A 12,790-nucleotide genomic window follows, 5' to 3' on the forward strand; every position below is an offset into this window, starting at 1 on the left:
AATTAATTTAACATTTATCTTATGAATATTTTTTTTTTTTTTTTTTTTTTTTTTTTTTTTTTTTTTTTTTTTTTGCGGGTAGCCGGTCCGCTCTTGCAGCCGCATTACACTAGGCTGGTAATTTATGTGGCCACAGAAGAGTGCCTTCGGATGCCTCGTTGGCGTCACATATGGTCCGGCCACAGATAATTTTAATTACATTTTTTGGAGTTATATCCTTAGCTCCTCGCGAACGTCGTCGTCGCCGCCGCACGCACGCAGAATACGTGTGTACACACGTACGCAGTAGGCAGTGGACGATGTAAGCACTCGGCTAGGTGTAGCTCGCGCCGGCCTCGCGCCGGTGTAGCTCGCGCCGGCCTCGCGACGGTGTAGCTCGCGCCGGCCTGGCGCTGCTGTGGGGCGGCCTCACGGCTTCTCCACTGCCCTGGCAGCTAGCGGCGTTCAAATGGGAGTCGCGGTTTACTGTTTCGACATGGAGGGTAGTACTGGGCTGGTGACGAGTGCTCCCGTGAATTGTCTTTCCTCCAGCACTTGCTTTTGCGGTGTTTTCGACGGTCGCCAGTTGCCATATCGGCCCCGTACCACAGTGTGTCACTCCCACATGTGGAGCGCACACGCTGCAAGCATTTAGGCCCTTCGGCTGCGGTTTTTCCTTATCGCTTCTCGGCCTTTTGGCTAAGATCAAAGTGTAGTATCTGTTCTTATCAGCTTAATATCTGATACGTCCTGCATCGCAGGACCAGAATATTAAACTCATTTTTGGCTCATGACGGAGTGCTAGGGGCTTGCTCCACCTCTGTCGCGGGTTGGCCCGGCATTGCAGTACCGCCGGGATCGGCCCACCTAAAATTAATTAAACACAGCCTGAAATGGGTTAATATTCTGCAGTGATCAGATATTCCGCTGGTAGCAAAACTTGTTGTGGTTGTCGATTTGCCCAGTAGTTAGCTGCTTACACACCACGATTTCTTGTAATTAATTTAACATTTATCTTATGAATATTTTTTTTTTTTTTTTTTTTTTTTTTTTTTTTTTTTTTTTTTTTTTTTTGCGGGTAGCCGGTCCGCTCTTGCAGCCGCATTACACTAGGCTGGTAATTTATGTGGCCACAGAAGAGTGCCTTCGGATGCCTCGTTGGCGTCACATATGGTCCGGCCACAGATAATTTTAATTACATTTTTTGGAGTTATATCCTTAGCTCCTCGCGAACGTCGTCGTCGCCGCCGCACGCACGCAGAATACGTGGTGTACACACGTACGCAGTAGGCAGTGGACGATGTAAGCACTCGGCTAGGTGTAAGCTCGCGCCGGCCTCGCGCCCGGTGGTAGCTCGCGCCGGCCTCGCGACGGTGTAGCTCGCGCCCGGCCTGGCGCTGCTGTGGGGCGGCCTCACGGCTTCTCCACTGCCCTGGCAGCTAGCGGCGTTCAAATGGGAGTCGCGGTTTACTGTTCGACATGGAGGGTAGTACTGGGCTGGGTGACGAGTGCTCCCGTGAATTGTCTTTCCTCCAGCACTTGCTTTTGCGGTGTTTTCGACGGTCGCCAGTTGCCATATCGGCCCGTACCACCGTGTGTCACTCCCACATGTGGAGCGCACACGCTGCAAGCATTTAGGCCCTTCGGCCTGCGGTTTTTCCTTATCGCTTCTCGGCCTTTGGCTAAGATCAAAGTGTAGTATCTGTTCTTATCAGCTTAATATCTGATACGTCCTGCATCGCAGGACCAGAATATTAAACTCATTTTTGCTCATGACGGAGTGCTAGGGGCTTGCTCCACCTCTGTCGCGGGTTGGCCCGGCATTGCAGTACCGCCGGGATCGGCCCACCTAAAATTAATTAAAACACAGCCTGAAATGGGTTAATATTCTGCAGTGATCAGATATTCCGCTGGTAGCAAAACTTGTTGTGGTTGTCGATTTGCCCAGTAGTTAGCTGCTTACACACCACGATTTCTTGTAATTAATTTAACATTTATCTTATGAATATTTTTTTTGTTTTTTTTTTTTTTTTTTTTTTTTTTTTTTTTTTTTTTTTTTGCGGGTAGCCGGTCCGCTCTTGCAGCCGCATTACACTAGGCTGGTAATTTATGTGGCCACAGAAGAGTGCCTTCGGATGCCTCGTTGGCGTCACATATGGTCCGGCCACAGATAATTTTAATTACATTTTTTGGAGTTATATCCTTAGCTCCTCGCGAACGTCGTCGTCGCCGCCGCACGCACGCAGAATACGTGTGTACACACGTACGCAGTAGGCAGTGGACGATGTAAGCACTCGGCTAGGAGTGTAGCTCGCGCCGGCCTCGCGCCGGTGTAGCTCGCGCCGGCCTCGCGACGGTGTAGCTCGCGCCGGCCTGGCGCTGCTGTGGGGCGGCCTCACGGCTTCTCCACTGCCCTGGCAGCTAGCGGCGTTCAAATGGGAGTCGCGGTTTACTGTTCGACATGGAGGGTAGTACTGGGCTGGTGACGAGTGCTCCCGTGAATTGTCTTTCCTCCAGCACTTGCTTTTGCGGTGTTTTCGACCGGTCGCCAGTTGCCATATCGGCCCGTACCACCGTGTGTCACTCCCACATGTGGAGCGCACACGCTGCAAGCATTTAGGCCCTTCGGCTGCGGTTTTTCCTTATCGCTTCTCGGCCTTTTGGCTAAGATCAAAGTGTAGTATCTGTTCTTATCAGCTTAATATCTGATACGTCCTGCATCGCAGGACCAGAATATTAAACTCATTTTTGGCTCATGACGGAGTGCTAGGGGCTTGCTCCACCTCTGTCGCGGGTTGGCCCGGCATTGCAGTACCGCCGGGATCGGCCCACCTAAAATTAATTAAAACACAGCCTGAAATGGGTTAATATTCTGCAGTGATCAGATATTCCGCTGGTAGCAAAACTTGTTGTGGTTGTCGATTTGCCCAGTAGTTAGCTGCTTACACACCACGATTTCTTGTAATTAATTTAACATTTATCTTATGAATATTTTTTTTTTTTTTTTTTTTTTTTTTTTTTTTTTTTTTTTTTTTTTTTGCGGGTAGCCGGTCCGCTCTTGCAGCCGCATTACACTAGGCTGGTAATTTATGTGGCCACAGAAGAGTGCCTTCGGATGCCTCGCTTGGCGTCACATATGGTCCAGGCCACAGATAATTTTAATTACATTTTTTGGAGTTATATCCTTTAGCTCCTCGCGAACGTCGTCGTCGCCGCCGCACGCACGCAGAATACGTGTGTACACACGTACGCAGTAGGCAGTGGACGATGTAAGCACTCGGCTAGGTGTAGCTCGCGCCGGCCTCGCGCCGGTGTAGCTCGCGCCGGCCTCGCGACGGTGTAGCTCGCGCCGGCCTGGCGCTGCTGTGGGGCGGGCCTCACGGCTTCTCCACTGCCCTGGCAGCTAGCGGCGTTCAAATGGGAAGTCGCGGTTTACTGTTCGACATGGAGGGGTAGTACTGGGCTGGTGACGAGTGCTCCCGTGAATTGTCTTTCCTCCAGCACTTGCTTTTGCGAGTGTTTTCGACGGTCGCCAGTTGCCATATCGGCCCGTACCACCGTGTGTCACTCCCACATGTGGAGCGCACACGCTGCAAGCATTTAGGCCCTTCGGCTGCGGTTTTTCCTTATCGCTTCTCGGCCTTTTGGCTAAGATCAAAGAGGGGGCGCCAAAACGTCTTCTCTCGCGGACGCTCCGCGAGTGGTCTGAGACAGCGCCTGCGCCACATCCTACTCAGGAAACCGGACCAGGGGAAGGTGTTCGAGTGCACCAGGGAGTCCACAGCGTCCAACCACTTCATAGCGGGAGGCAAATACACCCGCTTCGCAGACTGGCGCTTTATCCATCGCGCCAGGCTCGGAGTCGTGCCTCTGAACGGTTGTCGCCGCTTTGATGGGCGGGGCAAACAACAACAAAGCCTGCCGACGCTGTGGCCACAACAACGAGACGCTCCCGCACGTGATTAACGCGTGCATTGGTGCACTCAGCAGCCCTGCAGTATCGTCACAACGCGGTCCTCAACCGCCTCGCGACAGCAGTCGCTGGGCGGGCCAAGGAGAGGAAACGCTGCTGTTCCTGACATCAGGATTAACCAAGCCGTCATAGGGGACAGCAGTGGGCTGCGTCCGGACCTCGTAATAACTGACGAGGCCGCGAAGACTGTGACCATCGTCGATGTGTGGACAATCCCCTTCGAGAATAGGCGGATTGCGCTCGACAACGCTCGGCAACTGAAGAGGATAAAGTACGCCGACGTTGCGCGCGGATTAGCCGCTCGCGGCTATTCCGTCACTGTACGACGCCCTGGTTGTCGGCAGTCTGGGGGGCGTGGGACCGCCAGAACGATGCAGTGCTTCGGCACCTAGGCATCGCTAGCCGCTACTGCCAACTGATGCGGCGGCTGATGGTGTCTGACACCATCAAGTGGGTCCCGCGACATTTACGTGGAACACATTACTGGCCACCGCCAGTATGTGTCCCCCTAGGACTGTGGCATGCCTCTGACGTCAGGCTGCGAGACCCTCGAGACTGCAGTCGTCGGGAGGAACTTCGAGGTCGGTGCCTTCGTGACGTCGGCGTCGAGATTCTCCTCCACGACGCGGGACCTGCGGCGCTACACCATCTTCGCGCCGCACTGCAGCAGTGCCGAGTCAGTAGCGGTGCGTGCGGTGCTGCCTGGTGCCCCTCCCTCCGTGGTGTCCGCCGAATATGGCCCCCACCTCGGTTGGCGCGGTGCTAGGCGGCGCCAAACGTGTGCCTACTGCCCGGCAGTCTCCAGCCAGCGTGGGGGAAGCAACGCCCTCCTGCCACGACACCCCGGTGACGTCTGCCGCAAGGCGGACAGAGGGGAGAAGTCCGGCTGCGTGTGACCCGCCTGCGTGCGTGGCACACCAGCCGCTGGCAGGCCGTGCATGTGCAGTGTGCTGTCAGGCATGGAGATGAATGAAATAAAACAAAATAGTTCCTAAAACTAGTTCCAAACCTTCCCCGGTCTGAAATATCTAAGGCCGCGCCTATCGCGGGATTAATCTTAAGGTAATATACTTAAGCATCCGCGCCTAACGCGGTCTTCCAATATTTAAGTAGTGGGCTTAACCCACGAATTAGAATTAAATTCAACTATTTAAGTGCGGTTAGAACCGTCTACTATATATTTCAATTTAATTTTCATTAAATTTGTAAAACTCGATTTGTATAGAGTCATGAATATTCTTTCTTAAAATTATACTTCTTAAAACTGTAACTAAGAATTATCTCGGAAAATAAAAAAATCTGTTCTTATCAGCTTAATATCTGATACGTCCTGCATCGCAGGACCAGAATATTAAAACTCATTTTTGGCTCATGACGGAGTGCTAGGGGCTTGCTCCACCTCTGTCGCGGGTTGGCCCGGCATTGCAGTACCGCGGGATCGGCCCACCTAAAATTAATTAAAACACAGCCTGAAATGGGTTAATATTCTGCAGTGATCAGATATTCCGCTAGGTAGCAAAACTTGTTGTGGTTGTCGATTTGCCAGTAGTTAGCTGCTTACACACCACGATTTCTTGTAATTAATTTAACATTTATCTTATGAATATTTTTTTTTTTTTTTTTTTTTTTTTTTTTTTTTTTTTTTTTTTTTTTGCGGGTAGCCGGTCCGCTCTTGCAGCCGCATTACACTAGGCTGGTAATTTATGTGGCCACAGAAGAGTGCCTTCGGATGCCTCGTTGGCGTCACATATGGTCCGGCCACAGATAATTTTAATTACATTTTTTGGAGTTATATCCTTAGCTCCTCGCGAACGTCGTCGTCGCCGCCGCACGCACGCAGAATACGTGTGTACACACGTACGCAGTAGGCAGTGGACGATGTAAGCACTCGGCTAGGTGTAGCTCGCGCCGGCCTCGCGCCGGTGTAGCTCGCGCCGGCCTCGCGACGGTGTAGCTCGCGCCGGCCTGGCGCTGCTGTGGGGCGGCCTCACGGCTTCTCCACTGCCCTGGCAGCTAGCGGCGTTCAAATGGGAGTCGCGGTTTTACTGTTCGACATGGAGGGTAGTACTGGGCTGGTGACGAGTGCTCCCGTGAAATTGTCTTTCCTCCAGCACTTGCTTTTGCGGTGTTTTCGACGGTCGCCAGTTGCCATATCGGCCCGTACCACCGTTGTGTCACTCCCACATGTGGAGCGCACACGCTGCAAGCATTTAGGCCCTTCGGCTTGCGGTTTTTCCTTATCGCTTCTCGGCCTTTTGGCTAAGATCAAAGAGGGGGGCGCCAAACGTCTTCTCTCGCGGACGCTCCGCGAGTGTCTGAGACAGCGCCTGCGCCACATCCTACTCAGGAGAAACCGGACCCAGGGGAAGGTGTTCGAGTGCACCAGGGAGTCCACAGCGTCATCCAACCACTTCATAGCGGGAGGCAAATACACCCGCTTCGCAGACTGGCGCTTTATCCATCGCGCCAGGCTCGGAGTCGTGCCTCTGAAACGGTTGTCGCCGCTTTGATGGGCGGGGCAAACAACAACAAAGCCTGCCGACGCTGTGGCCACAACAACGAGACAGCTCCCGCACGTGATTAACGCGTGCATGGTGCACTCAGCAGCCCTGCAGTATCGTCACAACGCGGTCCTCAACCGCCTCGCGACAGCAGTCGCTGGGCGGCCAAGGAGAGGAAAACGCTGCTGTTCCTGACATCAGGATTAAACCAAGCCGTCATAGGGGACAGCAGTGGGCTGCGTCCGGACCTCGTAATAACTGACCGAGGCCGCGAAGACTGTGACCATCGTTCGATGTGACAATCCCCTTCGAGAATAGGCGGATTGCGCTCGACAACGCTCGGCAACTGAAGAGGATAAAGTACGCCGACGTTGCGCGCGGATTAGCCGCTCGCGGCTATTCCGTCACTGTCGACGCCCCTGGTTGTCGGGCAGTCTGGGGGCGTGGACCGCCAGAACGATGCAGTGCTTCGGCACCTAGGCATCGCTAGCCGCTACTGCCAACTGATGCTGGCGGCTGATGGTGTCTGACACCATCAAGTGGTCCCGCGACATTTTACGTGGAACACATTACTGGCCACCGCCAGTATGTGTCCCCCTAGACTGTGGCATGCTCTGACGTCAGGCTGCGAGACCCTCGAGACTGCAGTCGTCGGAGAACTTCGAGGTCGGTGCCTTCGTGACGTCGGCGTCGAGATTCTCCTCCACGACGCGGGACCTGCGGCGCTACACCATCTTCGCGCCGCACTGCAGCAGTGCCGAGTCAGTAGCGGTGCGTGCGGTGCTGCCTGGTGCCCCTCCCTCCGTGGTGTCCGCCGAATATGGCCCCCACCTCGGTTGGCGCGGTGCTAGGCGGCGCCAAACGTGTGCCTACTGCCCGGCAGTCTCCAGCCAGCGTGGGAAGCAACGCCCTCCTGCCACGACACCCCGGTGACGTCTGCCGCAAGGCGGACAGAGGGGAGAAGTCCGGCTGCGTGTGACCCGCCTGCGTGCGTGGCACACCAGCCGCTGGCAGCCGTGCATGTGCAGTGTGCTGTCAGGGCATGGAGATGAATGAAATAAAACAAAATAGTTCCTAAAAACTAGTTCCAAACCTTCCCCGGTCTGAAATATCTAAGGCCGCGCCTATCGCGGGATTAATCTTAAGGTAATATACTTAAGCATCCGCGCCCTAACGCGGTCTTCCATATTTAAGTAGTGGGCTTAACCCACGAATTAGAATTAAATTCAACTATTTAAGTGCGGTTAGAACCGTCTACTATATATTTCAATTTAATTTTCATTAAATTTGTAAAACTCGATTTGTATAGAGTCATGAAATATTCTTTCTTAAAATTATACTTCTTAAAACTGTAACTAAGAATTATCTCGGAAAATAAAAAATCTGTTCTTATCAGCTTAATATCTGATACGTCCTGCATCGCAAGGACCAGAATATTAAACTCATTTTTGGCTCATGACGGAGTGCTAGGGGCTTGCTCCACCTCTGTCGCGGGTTGGCCCGGCATTGCAGTACCGCCGGGGATCGGCCCACACCTAAAATTAATTAAAACACAGCCTGAAATGGGTTAATATTCTGCAGTGATCAGATATTCCGCTGGTAGCAAAACTTGTTGTGGTTGTCGATTTGCCCAGTAGTTAGCTGCTTACACACCACGATTTCTTGTAATTAATTTAACATTTATCTTATGAATATTTTTTTTTTTTTTTTTTTTTTTTTTTTTTTTTTTTTTTTTTTTGCGGTAGCCGGTCCGCTCTTGCAGCCGCATTACACTAGGCTGGTAATTTATGTGGCCACAGAAGAGTGCCTTCGGATGCCTCGTTGGCGTCACATATGGTCCGGCCACAGATAATTTTAATTACATTTTTTGGAGTTATATCCTTAGCTCTCTCGCGAACGTCGTCGTCGCCGCCGCACGCACGCAGAATACGTGTGTACACACGTACGCAGTAGGCAGTGGACGATGTAAGCACTCGGCTAGGTGTAGCTCGCGCCGGCCTCGCGCCGAGTGTAGCTCGCGCCGGCCTCGCGACGGTGTAGCTCGCGCCGGCCTGGCGCTGCTGTGGGGGCGGCCTCACGGCTTCTCCACTGCCCTGGCAGCTAGCGGCGGTTCAAATGGGAGTCGCGGTTTACTGTTCGACATGGAGGGTAGTACTGGGCTGGTGACGAGTGCTCCCGTGAATTGTCTTTCCTCCAGCACTTGCTTTTGCGGTGTTTTCGACGGTCGCCAGTTGCCATATCGGCCCGTACCACCGTGTGTCACTCCCACATGTGGAGCGCACACGCTGCAAGCATTTAGGCCCTTCGGCTGCGGTTTTTCCTTATCGCTTCTCGGCCTTTTGGCTAAGATCAAAGTGTAGTATCTGTTCTTATCAGCTTAATATCTGATACGTCCTGCATCGCAGGACCAGAATATTAAACTCATTTTTGGCTCATGACGGAGTGCTAGGGGCTTGCTCCACCTCTGTCGCGGGTTGGCCCGGCATTGCAGTACCGCCGGGATCGGCCCACCTAAAATTAATTAAAACACAGCCTGAAATGGGTTTAATATTCTGCAGTGATCAGATATTCCGCTGGTAGCAAAAACTTGTTGTGGTTGTCGATTTGCCCAGTAGTTAGCTGCTTACACACCACGATTTCTTGTAATTAATTTAACATTTATCTTATGAATATTTTTTTTTTTTTTTTTTTTTTTTTTTTTTTTTTTTTTTTTTTTTTTGCGGGTAGCCGGTCCGCTCTTGCAGCCGCATTACACTAGGCTGGTAATTTATGTGGCCACAGAAGAGTGCCTTCGGATGCCTCGTTGGCGTCACATATGGTCCGGCCACAGATAATTTTAATTACATTTTTTGGAGTTATATCCTTAGCTCCTCGCGAACGTCGTCGTCGCCGCCGCACGCACGCAGAATACGTGTGTACACACGTACGCAGTAGGCAGTGGACGATGTAAGCACTCGGCTAGGTGTAGCTCGCGCCGGCCTCGCGCCGGTGTAGCTCGCGCCGGCCTCGCGACGGTGTAGCTCGCGCCGGCCTGGCGCTGCTGTGGGGCGGCCTCACGGCTTCTCCACTGCCCTGGCAGCTAGCGGCGTTCAAATGGGAGTCGCGGTTTACTGTTCGACATGGAGGGTAGTACTGGGCTGGTGACGAGTGCTCCCGTGAATTGTCTTTCCTCCAGCACTTGCTTTTGCGGTGTTTTCGACGGTCGCCAGTTGCCATATCGGCCCGTACCACCGTGTGTCACTCCCACATGTGGAGCGCACACGCTGCAAGCATTTAGGCCCTTCGGCTGCGGTTTTTCCTTATCGCTTCTCGGCCTTTTGGCTAAGATCAAAGTGTAGTATCTGTTCTTATCAGCTTAATATCTGATACGTCCTGCATCGCAGGACCAGAATATTAAACTCATTTTTGGCTCATGACGGAGTGCTAGGGGCTTGCTCCACCTCTGTCGCGGGTTGGCCCGGCATTGCAGTACCGCCGGGATCGGCCCACCTAAAATTAATTAAAACACAGCCTGAAATGGGTTAATATTCTGCAGTGATCAGATATTCCGCTGGTAGCAAAACTTGTTGTGGTTGTCGATTTGCCCAGTAGTTAGCTGCTTACACACCACGATTTCTTGTAATTAATTTAACATTTATCTTATGAATTTTTTTTTTTTTTTTTTTTTTTTTTTTTTTTTTTTTTTTTTTTTTTTGCGGGTAGCCGGTCCGCTCTTGCAGCCGCATTACACTAGGCTGGTAATTTATGTGGCCACAGAAGAGTGCCTTCGGATGCCTCGTTGGCGTCACATATGGTCCGGCCACAGATAATTTTAATTACATTTTTTGGAGTTATATCCTTAGCTCCTCGCGAACGTCGTCGTCGCCGCCGCACGCACGCAGAATACGTGTGTACACACGTACGCAGTAGGCAGTGGACGATGTAAGCACTCGGCTAGGTGTAGCTCGCGCCGGCCTCGCGCCGGTGTAGCTCGCGCCGGCCTCGCGACGGTGTAGCTCGCGCCGGCCTGGCGCTGCTGTGGGGCGGCCTCACGGCTTCTCCACTGCCCTGGCAGCTAGCGGCGTTCAAATGGGAGTCGCGGTTTACTGTTCGACATGGAGGGTAGTACTGGGCTGGTGACGAGTGCTCCCGTGAATTGTCTTTCCTCCAGCACTTGCTTTTGCGGTGTTTTCGACGGTCGCCAGTTGCCATATCGGCCCGTACCACCGTGTGTCACTCCCACATGTGGAGCGCACACGCTGCAAGCATTTAGGCCCTTCGGCTGCGGTTTTTCCTTATCGCTTCTCGGCCTTTTGGCTAAGATCAAAGTGTAGTATCTGTTCTTATCAGCTTAATATCTGATACGTCCTGCATCGCAGGACCAGAATATTAAACTCATTTTTGGCTCATGACGGAGTGCTAGGGGCTTGCTCCACCTCTGTCGCGGGTTGGCCCGGCATTGCAGTACCGCCGGGATCGGCCCACCTAAAATTAATTAAAACACAGCCTGAAATGGGTTAATATTCTGCAGTGATCAGATATTCCGCTGGTAGCAAAACTTGTTGTGGTTGTCGATTTGCCCAGTAGTTAGCTGCTTACACACCACGATTTCTTGTAATTAATTTAACATTTATCTTATGAATATTTTTTTTTTTTTTTTTTTTTTTTTTTTTTTTTTTTTTTTTTTTGCGGGTAGCCGGTCCGCTCTTGCAGCCGCATTACACTAGGCTGGTAATTTATGTGGCCACAGAAGAGTGCCTTCGGATGCCTCGTTGGCGTCACATATGGTCCGGCCACAGATAATTTTAATTACATTTTTTGGAGTTATATCCTTAGCTCCTCGCGAACGTCGTCGTCGCCGCCGCACGCACGCAGAATACGTGTGTACACACGTACGCAGTAGGCAGTGGACGATGTAAGCACTCGGCTAGGTGTAGCTCGCGCCGGCCTCGCGCCGGTGTAGCTCGCGCCGGCCTCGCGACGGTGTAGCTCGCGCCGGCCTGGCGCTGCTGTGGGGCGGCCTCACGGCTTCTCCACTGCCCTGGCAGCTAGCGGCGTTCAAATGGGAGTCGCGGTTTACTGTTCGACATGGAGGGTAGTACTGGGCTGGTGACGAGTGCTCCCGTGAATTGTCTTTCCTCCAGCACTTGCTTTTGCGGTGTTTTCGACGGTCGCCAGTTGCCATATCGGCCCGTACCACCGTGTGTCACTCCCACATGTGGAGCGCACACGCTGCAAGCATTTAGGCCCTTCGGCTGCGGTTTTTCCTTATCGCTTCTCGGCCTTTTGGCTAAGATCAAAGTGTAGTATCTGTTCTTATCAGCTTAATATCTGATACGTCCTGCATCGCAGGACCAGAATATTAAACTCATTTTTGGCTCATGACGGAGTGCTAGGGGCTTGCTCCACCTCTGTCGCGGGTTGGCCCGGCATTGCAGTACCGCCGGGATCGGCCCACCTAAAATTAATTAAAACACAGCCTGAAATGGGTTAATATTCTGCAGTGATCAGATATTCCGCTGGTAGCAAAACTTGTTGTGGTTGTCGATTTGCCCAGTAGTTAGCTGCTTACACACCACGATTTCTTGTAATTAATTTAACATTTATCTTATGAATATTTTTTTTTTTTTTTTTTTTTTTTTTTTTTTTTTTTTTTTTTTTTTGCGGGTAGCCGGTCCGCTCTTGCAGCCGCATTACACTAGGCTGGTAATTTATGTGGCCACAGAAGAGTGCCTTCGGATGCCTCGTTGGCGTCACATATGGTCCGGCCACAGATAATTTTAATTACATTTTTTGGAGTTATATCCTTAGCTCCTCGCGAACGTCGTCGTCGCCGCCGCACGCACGCAGAATACGTGTGTACACACGTACGCAGTAGGCAGTGGACGATGTAAGCACTCGGCTAGGTGTAGCTCGCGCCGGCCTCGCGCCGGTGTAGCTCGCGCCGGCCTCGCGACGGTGTAGCTCGCGCCGGCCTGGCGCTGCTGTGGGGCGGCCTCACGGCTTCTCCACTGCCCTGGCAGCTAGCGGCGTTCAAATGGGAGTCGCGGTTTACTGTTCGACATGGAGGGTAGTACTGGGCTGGTGACGAGTGCTCCCGTGAATTGTCTTTCCTCCAGCACTTGCTTTTGCGGTGTTTTCGACGGTCGCCAGTTGCCATATCGGCCCGTACCACCGTGTGTCACTCCCACATGTGGAGCGCACACGCTGCAAGCATTTAGGCCCTTCGGCTGCGGTTTTTCCTTATCGCTTCTCGGCCTTTTGGCTAAGATCAAAGTGTAGTATCTGTTCTTATCAGCTTAATATCTGATACGTCCTGCATCGCAGGACCAGAATATTAAACTCATTTTTGGCTCAT

The 12,790-nt window shown here is 52.2% G+C and overlaps 9 non-coding genes and 1 pseudogene across 9 annotated transcripts; all 10 read left to right on the forward strand.

Annotated features, from left to right (window-relative positions):
- The first annotated feature begins 658 nt into the window (after positions 1-658).
- On the forward strand, positions 659-851 carry LOC124769046. The gene has a single exon (XR_007012994.1). It is a non-coding gene; the product is annotated as a U2 spliceosomal RNA (small nuclear RNA).
- A 791-nt stretch (positions 852-1,642) lies between these two features.
- Positions 1,643-1,833, forward strand: LOC124769053. The gene has a single exon (XR_007013001.1). It is a non-coding gene; the product is annotated as a U2 spliceosomal RNA (small nuclear RNA).
- A 790-nt stretch (positions 1,834-2,623) lies between these two features.
- On the forward strand, positions 2,624-2,816 carry LOC124769047. The gene has a single exon (XR_007012995.1). It is a non-coding gene; the product is annotated as a U2 spliceosomal RNA (small nuclear RNA).
- Positions 2,817-5,203: 2,387 nt separating this feature from the next.
- LOC124769058 lies at positions 5,204-5,404 on the forward strand. The gene has a single exon (XR_007013003.1). It is a non-coding gene; the product is annotated as a U2 spliceosomal RNA (small nuclear RNA).
- Positions 5,405-7,789: 2,385 nt separating this feature from the next.
- LOC124769057 lies at positions 7,790-7,991 on the forward strand. The gene has a single exon (XR_007013002.1). It is a non-coding gene; the product is annotated as a U2 spliceosomal RNA (small nuclear RNA).
- A 785-nt stretch (positions 7,992-8,776) lies between these two features.
- LOC124769048 lies at positions 8,777-8,969 on the forward strand. Its single transcript, XR_007012996.1, has one exon. It is a non-coding gene; the product is annotated as a U2 spliceosomal RNA (small nuclear RNA).
- A 785-nt stretch (positions 8,970-9,754) lies between these two features.
- Positions 9,755-9,947, forward strand: LOC124769049. Its single transcript, XR_007012997.1, has one exon. It is a non-coding gene; the product is annotated as a U2 spliceosomal RNA (small nuclear RNA).
- Positions 9,948-10,729: 782 nt separating this feature from the next.
- Positions 10,730-10,922, forward strand: LOC124769051. The gene has a single exon (XR_007012999.1). It is a non-coding gene; the product is annotated as a U2 spliceosomal RNA (small nuclear RNA).
- A 780-nt stretch (positions 10,923-11,702) lies between these two features.
- LOC124769052 lies at positions 11,703-11,895 on the forward strand. The gene has a single exon (XR_007013000.1). It is a non-coding gene; the product is annotated as a U2 spliceosomal RNA (small nuclear RNA).
- Positions 11,896-12,677: 782 nt separating this feature from the next.
- LOC124769056 lies at positions 12,678-12,790 on the forward strand (annotated as a pseudogene; the record flags this gene model as incomplete).

The sequence above is a fragment of the Schistocerca piceifrons genome, unplaced genomic scaffold (genome assembly GCF_021461385.2).
Source record: "Schistocerca piceifrons isolate TAMUIC-IGC-003096 unplaced genomic scaffold, iqSchPice1.1 HiC_scaffold_698, whole genome shotgun sequence".
NCBI classification, from domain to species: domain Eukaryota; kingdom Metazoa; phylum Arthropoda; class Insecta; order Orthoptera; family Acrididae; genus Schistocerca; species Schistocerca piceifrons.